This window comes from Asparagus officinalis, chromosome 9 (genome assembly GCF_001876935.1).
Source record: "Asparagus officinalis chromosome 9, Aspof.V1, whole genome shotgun sequence".
Lineage (NCBI taxonomy): Eukaryota > Viridiplantae > Streptophyta > Magnoliopsida > Asparagales > Asparagaceae > Asparagus > Asparagus officinalis.
The window spans coordinates 2,752,120-2,759,968 of record NC_033802.1 but is presented as its reverse complement, the minus strand read 5'-3'; the positions used below and the strand labels follow the sequence as shown (position 1 = coordinate 2,759,968).

The window sequence follows — 7,849 nt, the reverse complement described above, 5'->3', positions numbered from 1 at the left end:
AAGCATGCATGAGCAACAAAATCCAGGCATTCAGGAAACCAACAAGGTGAACCAAGTCACCGCTAACCAGGTTGTTCAGCAATGAGGAGCACATGGATAGCGCGATGAAGCTCACAATTGCCAATAACCTCCCGTCAATGCAGGGTGGTAATGAGGATCTGCCAACGAAGATGCAGTATGAAAACTTGAAGATTCAAAGACTCAGAGCAAAATCAAACACCATTGATCTCCGCTCTCAGAGTGAAGAAGACGGGCATTCCTTGTCCATACCCAGAAGAGAGTGGTGAATCGATCCCCTAGTCCGGCCGAAAGTTCAGTTTAATCAACTTTCACGCCCGTTCGCATGGCGAAGGGTTCCACCCACTCAGCATTTTGATTATTTCAATCGATCTGGTATTATTCTCCGGCAATCGAGCCTCTTGATGTGTGCGGTCATTCGTCGGCACTCTTCGCGGGAGCCGCCTTCGATTGCGTCATCGCCGTCACCTCAAGCCATAAGTAGCTCAGTGAACAGCTGGGACGATATGTCCGAGACCATGTTCCTCCCAAACTTCTTCCGACGACGACACCGAGATATCTATCGGAGCCATTGCTCGATGAAGAAGCCCCAGAAAGACGCGCAGATGTTAGTCGACACCTTTCGTCAAAAGCGTCTCCGGAATAGGCGATTAATTGCAGGGACCCGATCACCAATGAATTTCATCCTCCAGACCTTGCCACTAACACCTTTCTCTGGACGTTTGGAAGCAATGCGGCACAGCACCGTCCAAAAGCGTGCAGGATCTGAAGCCGTCCGAGGAGGAGCAAGGCCCTGAACGCTTTTCCTCCGAAGGAAGAATGGCCTGAGAGAACCACTACCCGACGCGCTAATCCATCTGCGATCAAACTTCGCCTTCGTGGCGTAAGGGCAAAAAAACCTGCAGCTACTGGTGGTGCTAATCAGAGCGTCACAACAGCAATCGCGAAGGCAGCAAAAGACTTCAGGATCCGAAAACTCCAAAGAGAGTATTCCATTCAAGAACGAAGACGCTTCCAGCCATCTTCGAATTCCCTCCTTGAAGGTAACTACGATCAAGCTACCACCTAATTCACAAATCAGGGAGGAGCTGACAACACTACGACCCAAAGTACTTGCAACCACATGAGGGTCGTTCATCCGCACCAAGCCGATTGCCTTTGCTCTCAAGAAAATAGCATCCGGACTTGGTTGAAGCCGGCGTCATAACGCTAAGCCGTAAGCCAAAAGAACGCAAAACTCCAAAGAGATATACGAGTATAAACTGGTGTTTCTCAATCCTCCACAAGTGCACTGCATGGAACTGTGCCCTTCCTTAATACTTCCAATAGCGTATATGAGATTCTAAACTGTCTTTCATCTTAACTCGTCTTTCCCACATCCTCCACGCCACTTTTCACCTTTTTAACGGCGAAGTTACCTGGCAGAAATATTAAGCTAATATTCTTCAAGGATAACCCGGTTAAGTAACTGATAATAATGTCCGAACCAGTTTCCGCCAAACGAAACTGGGGGTGGACGCATTTATGTAACGCAGGAAGTTCCCAAACCACAGCAATGTAATGCAAAATAAGAACTCCATTCAAAATTCCTCACCGTGTCTGTGCTAGCTCACACTCTCTTTGATTAGTCTGAACGTAAAGGTTCCCCATTGTTCCAAACCTTTTACAGTTAGCGACCACCATGCTCAAAATCCCCTCTTCGCATTCCCCAATGAACGAGAGGTCCACAAATTGAGCCGATTCAAACCTTCCTACAGTTAGGCATGTCTCAAACACCCACTTTAGGTCAAAACCTTCCTACAGTTCAGACCAAAACCGCAATTCACTTCTCGATAAACTGAGAAATTCATCTTAGTTCGGTAATCAAACCTTCCGACAGTTAGGGTTATCCGAATCTTTTCGATCTCGGAGTGGCGCATCCCACTCTCAGTTTCAGCCTTTTCCGGATTCTGGGCGGTGGAGATTCCCACCTTTCGAGTCTCCTTTCCAGCTTTTGAAGATAAATATAAAATTCTTCTTCATTGTCGGCGAGCATTAGAATATAAAAAATTCTTCCTCTCCCATTTTCGGGTTCGTCTTTTAGCCCAAGAGCAAGACAACCACCTTTTTTCAAATCCCCAAAATCTGTGCCTCACAGGTACACGGGAATTTTATCCGGAATCCTAAGTAGGGCAAACTCGTTCAACGCCTAACACGCTCAGCTTAGTCCGTTTTGTCTTTTTCCGCACAAAAAGACACCAATTCGGATTCTGCCGGCTATTCTATCCTAAACCTAAGTTAAGGATAAATGTCTGCGCCTACACGCGCTGGCTGGCGTTAGTTCATTAACCGTTAAAAAGAACACCCGTCCACATTATCAACATGTGGCAGTGGTCGTTATTAATAACAACCAAAATCCATTCCTTCACGCATGGGCGGAATTTCATCCTGAATCCTAAGAAAGCGATATGCCGACACCTACACGCGTCGGCGTTTTAGTCTTTTTCCGCCAAAAAGACACCAGCCGGTTCGAGTTCTGGGCGTATTCTATACTGAAACTAAGCTAAGGATAAGTCTGTGCCTAAACCCGCGCTGCCGGTTAGCATTCTAAACCGTATGAAAAGAACATCCGGTCCACATATTCAACATTGTGGCAGGTTGTTATTAATAACACCAAAATCCATGCCTTAACACGCACATGGCGCGAATTTCATCCTGAATTCCTTAAGAAAAGGATATTGCCGACGCCTAACACGCGTCGCCGTGTTTTTAGTCTTTTACGATTTGAAAAGACACCAGAATACGATTCTGGGGTTATTTTATCCCGAAGCCTAAGTGTAGCGGATAAGTCAACGTCTAATACACGTTGCCCGGGTAGCCTATTCCCGTAACAATGGCGAAGCCTAATGTATTCAACATCATAGCACAAAGTCTCAGAGAATTCACTCTCTTGGCACAACGTTACAGCGGAACGGATTTAGACAATCCGCCCATGCTACGCCCGACTCAAACGTAAGTCGGTAAAGGCTAAATCAAACCCGCTGAAGCGCTGGGGCCGTTAGCCAAAAAACCCCAAAGTCGACGCCTAACACGCGTCGCCGGCGGTAGTCCATTCCCATGAGAAAGAACAAGTCTACGCTATTTCAATATCGTAGCACTAAAAGGTGTTAACTCTTTTAGCTAACGCTCACGATGCGGAACGGACTTGGAATCAATCCGCATTGCTAGCCCGACTCAAACGCTAGTCTCGGTAAAGCTCATCAAACCCGCTTAATGGCCTGAGGGTTTTTGCCCAAAATCCTATAAATACGAAGAGTCACTGACGCATCAGCTCCATTGAGTGGTCTTCGCTGCACTTGAGCATCCAACGCACCGTGTCGAAACCCTTAAGGAAACGCCGCGACAACGCGTATCCCTAGGTCAACGCAGTCAACGGTGCGCAGCAAAAAAATTCAACGTACGACGGGCTTCAAAAAACCCTAGGGTCAATGCGTCGTGTCAACGCAGTGATCCAGCATCACGTCAACGCCACGTCAACGCGTTGCGGAGCAAAAATTAACGTACAAACAATCAAAACCCTAGTTAACGCCGGGCAACGCTGTGACCCTAGGTCAACGCCTATCAATACGTTGCCAACGAAAGAATCACCACTCCGAAAAGATATACGCAGTATGAAACTGCTTCTTAACACTCCGACAAAAGTATACGAGTATAAACTGTTTTCTTAAATACTCCAAATAAGGTATTACGAGTAAAACTATTTCCCTATTGTGTGAGAAGGCTTCCTGCGAGAATTATCATTCTTAAGGATAACTCAACAACACTACGCCGGACAACGCGTCGCAAATAAAGACTCAACGCCGACAGTCGATGGTCAGTTCTGTGTTCAACCAACAAACACGAGCTAAAAATCAGAAAACCAGGAATTGACTTCAAGTTCGAATTTCCGACAACGGTCAGACAATAAATGCAGCACCGGAACTCTTGCAGACATTCGACAAAGCACCGAATAGCCTGGAAGATTGAAGGAATCAAGAACGGAAGTCATTCCAAGGTCCCATTACACCGACTGAAGGTGGGGACAATCATATCCAAAGTATTCCAGACTCTTCTATAAAAGAACGAGACTGAAATACTTTGGAGGGGGTATCTGTAGGCATATAAAATTGCTTATAGGTCCTTTAGCTCAGCTCGGCACAAACCGACGAACCAACGAGGCGACGAGATCGACGAATCGCATCAAGCGACGGAATGCATCCATACACGTGCGGGATCAAGCCAAGGGTTCGAAGAGTCAACGAGTCATCCAACCAAAGGCATACTCGGACGAATGACGATCGAATCAAGATCGGTTTCGGACTCCAACTCAGAAGCGGATTTACTGCCTAATCGGGATCCGAATTTACTGCCAAATCAGATCAGCAAATCGAATCCGAACCTATCAACTGCAGAACCGAAAAACGGGCACAAAGAGGCAAAACGACAAACACCTGGAGGTCGGCTCACCGAGCCACCAAGGAGGCTCGGTGGCCGAGCCACCAAGTGGTGGCTCGGCCGAGCCACCTAAGTGGCTCGGTGGCCGAGCCACCTTGGGGTGGCTCGGCCACCTCCGAGCCACCAAATGGTGGCTCGGAGGCCGAGCCACCTCCTTGGTGGCTCGGCGGCCACCAAGGTGGCTCGGCCACCACCGAGCCACCAGGTGGTGGCTCGGTGGCCGAGCCACCTATTGGTGGCTCGGTGGCCGCCGAGCCACCTAGGTGGCCGGCCACACTGTGCCCAAGGCACAGTGAGGGTAGCCTATAAATAGGCCACCCCCTTGTTCATTTGAGAGGGTTGGAAATTTTGGAGAGAGGCGAAGCCCTGCTGGATTGGAGACTCGGAACTTAAAAAAGATTGAAACTTTGGGACTTCGGGGACTCACTCCTTCAGATCTGGTGCTCGGCGATCATCAACGTCAAATAAGGCAGGTGTTCGAGAGGATCAGATCTCAGATCTACGCAGGCATACTCCGGATCTAAGCTTGGTCTTAGATCCCGAGACTTGGACGATTGTTTCCTTGGTGAAACAATCCTCCCCGGCTATTATTTCCTTGGTGAAATAATACCCGTCGTACTGCGTAGATCCGACCGGATCTAGATCTCGCGGTGGTCCACGGCAAACAACCCCGGCGCAGGCAAAGAACCCACAAAGCGAGCGACCGCAAAACAGGAGCTCGTGATTCGTTCGACAAACAAGGAAACAAAGTTGTAATTTTCATTTCTTTTCAATTTGATTTTCGTTGTAACCGGATCTTATAAAAAGACCGGATCTTTTGTAACTCAAAAAGTTGTAACTCAAGATGACAATGGAATCAATAACAAAGAAACCTACGAATTTTCCAGCGAACAGCAGGTGACCTTTCCGATCTCAAATTGAAAGGTAAACTCAATTCCATCAGATCTATTCAATTTGCGGACGACACCCTGATCTTCTCCAGGGCTAACTCCTCTGATATGGTAACTCTCAAATCCATTCTTTCAATTTTTGCCAGCATTTCAGGGCTTTGTGCTAACCCTCAGAAATCCAATCTGTACTATCTTGGGAAAATCCCTCATAAAGGCAATTTCCTGGCTGAAACCCTCAACTGTGCAGTCGGTACCCTCCCTTTCTCTTATCTGGGTCTCCCCCTGAAAAGGGGATCTCTATCCAAAAGAGAGTGGCAACCTCTCCTAGAATCTTTTAAAAAAAAGCTATCTTTATGGAAGAACAAAACTCTTTCAATAGGAGGCAGATTAACATTGCTGAACTCAGTGCTCTCCTCTATTCCCCTTTATTACATGTCTTTCTTCAAGTTGCCGATATGGGTCTCCAAGGCCATTGATAAAATCAGAAGAAATTTCCTCTGGAATGGCAGCCACAGCTTCTCTAGATCCAAGTGCCTCATTAACTGGGGTATAGTATGTAAACCCAAAGTTGAAGGTGGGCTTGGGGTGATTGATATCCCCTCCTTTAATTCAGCCCTCCTCTCCAAATGGATCTGGAAAATTTGGGATAGATCATCATTCCTCAGTGAAGTGTTTTTTTCTATATATTCCAAACATGGAGCTAACCCTTTTGCTAATCATCCGAAGTTGGCACACTCAAGATTTTTCCAGGACCTTCTCTCAGCTCAATCCACTTTCTTCAGCATTGTCAGATGGAATGTCGGTAATGGTACTTCGAGCAGTTTTTGGCATGACAAATGGGCAGCAGCTAACACCCTTAGCAGCCTCTTTCCCCATGCTTACAAGCTTGCCTTCTCGAGTAATTGTAGCATCAGTTCGCAAGGTAGATGGGCAAATGGTTCATGGCTTTGGCATCCTATTATTAGAAGGGGATCTTCCCCAAGAGAGAGGGATGATGTTATTCATCTCCACTCCTTCCTAGAACCGACCTCCAGGTGTTTGTCGTTTTGCCTCTTTGTGCCCGTTTTCCGGTTCTGCAGTTGATAGGTTCGGATTCGATTTGCTGATCTGATTTGGCAGTAAATCCGGATCCCGATTTAGGCAGTAAATCCGCTTCTGAGTTGGAGTCCGAAACCGATCTTGATTCGATCGTGATTCGTTCGAGTCCGCTCTCGGTTGGATGACTCGTTGACTCTTCGAACACTTGGCTTGATCCCGCACGCGAATGGATGTATTCCGTTGCTTGCGTGCGATTCGTCGATTTCGTCGCCTCGTTGGTTTGTCGGTTCGTGCCGAGCTGAGCTAAGGGACCTATAAGTAATTTTATATGCCTACAGTAATGGGAACAAACATAAAGAACAAATACATGTAAAAGAAAACTAACAATGGAAACTCATTGTGTCAACCATAGTGGTTTTGTATTTAGTAACATGTTTACATGCAGATTCCTGTGTTATGATCCATTAAAACAGATTTCAGTTTGGAAAAATTAGCTAGTATTATGTTGAAGCTAATTCTTGTATGCATCTGAACATTCAGCATCTGTGTTATTAACGTACTATTATGTTTCTAATGAAAGGAGATATTTTAGTAGAGGTGGGATTAAGAAAAATTGAAAAAACCATCAACTATGACCCCAAAAGAACCAGATTTCGTAAGCATGCTTGGTATACATAACTCACTTCTTGGTCTTTGACCCCCTCAGTCACTACGAGCGCAAGTCCAGTGACTCATCATTTCTCAGACTTTAAGAGCTTGGAAATACAAAGAAACAGAATCTTATAATTTGTCTTCGCCTGGACATGCTGCAGTCAGACTAACATTTTATTTTTATGGTTCTATCATTGTAAAAACATATCATGATTAGTCAGGATGACTTTTTCCAGAATGCCCCACTTGTTGTATCGTTAATTTAATAATTTATGAAGATGAACATGGATTCTGAATGACTTCTCCACATTTTCTTTTGTTTTAATGTTAATTGAAGACTATATTAGATGTTTTTGTAATCACTCAGTCAGTAGGTAAGTATTTATAGAGGAGTTTGATATCTCTTCAGTTTTGATACACTTCACATTATTTATGTTCTCTTCTCTGTCTTCCCTCATGTAAGCCTTTTCCCATAAAGCTGTGTCGGCTATGTATTGTGAAGTACAAATATTTAGAACTGGCTGTTAATCTGACATCTTTCCTCTTTTAGTCGATGTCAACCACCTGTTCAAAACTGTGGACAGGGAAGGGGGTCGTAATCCTAGTCTAGATTGAGTACAAAAGTTAACTAGATTGGGTAAATAAAGTCTTGAAGAAAGAGAAAGATGATAACTTCGCTGGCAGGAATTATATCCAATTATGAAGCACACAAAAATCAGGAACTAATCAGAATTCATTTTCCAGTCTTGGTCTTGTGTTATAAATCATCATTATCCTTC

At 45.4% G+C, this 7,849-nt stretch overlaps 1 protein-coding gene across 1 annotated transcript in view; it reads left to right on the top strand.

The window, feature by feature from the left end:
• Nucleotides 1–7,849, top strand: part of LOC109823893 (DExH-box ATP-dependent RNA helicase DExH14) — a 50,261-nt gene that overhangs the window by 5,113 nt on the left and 37,299 nt on the right. The window lies entirely within an intron of this gene.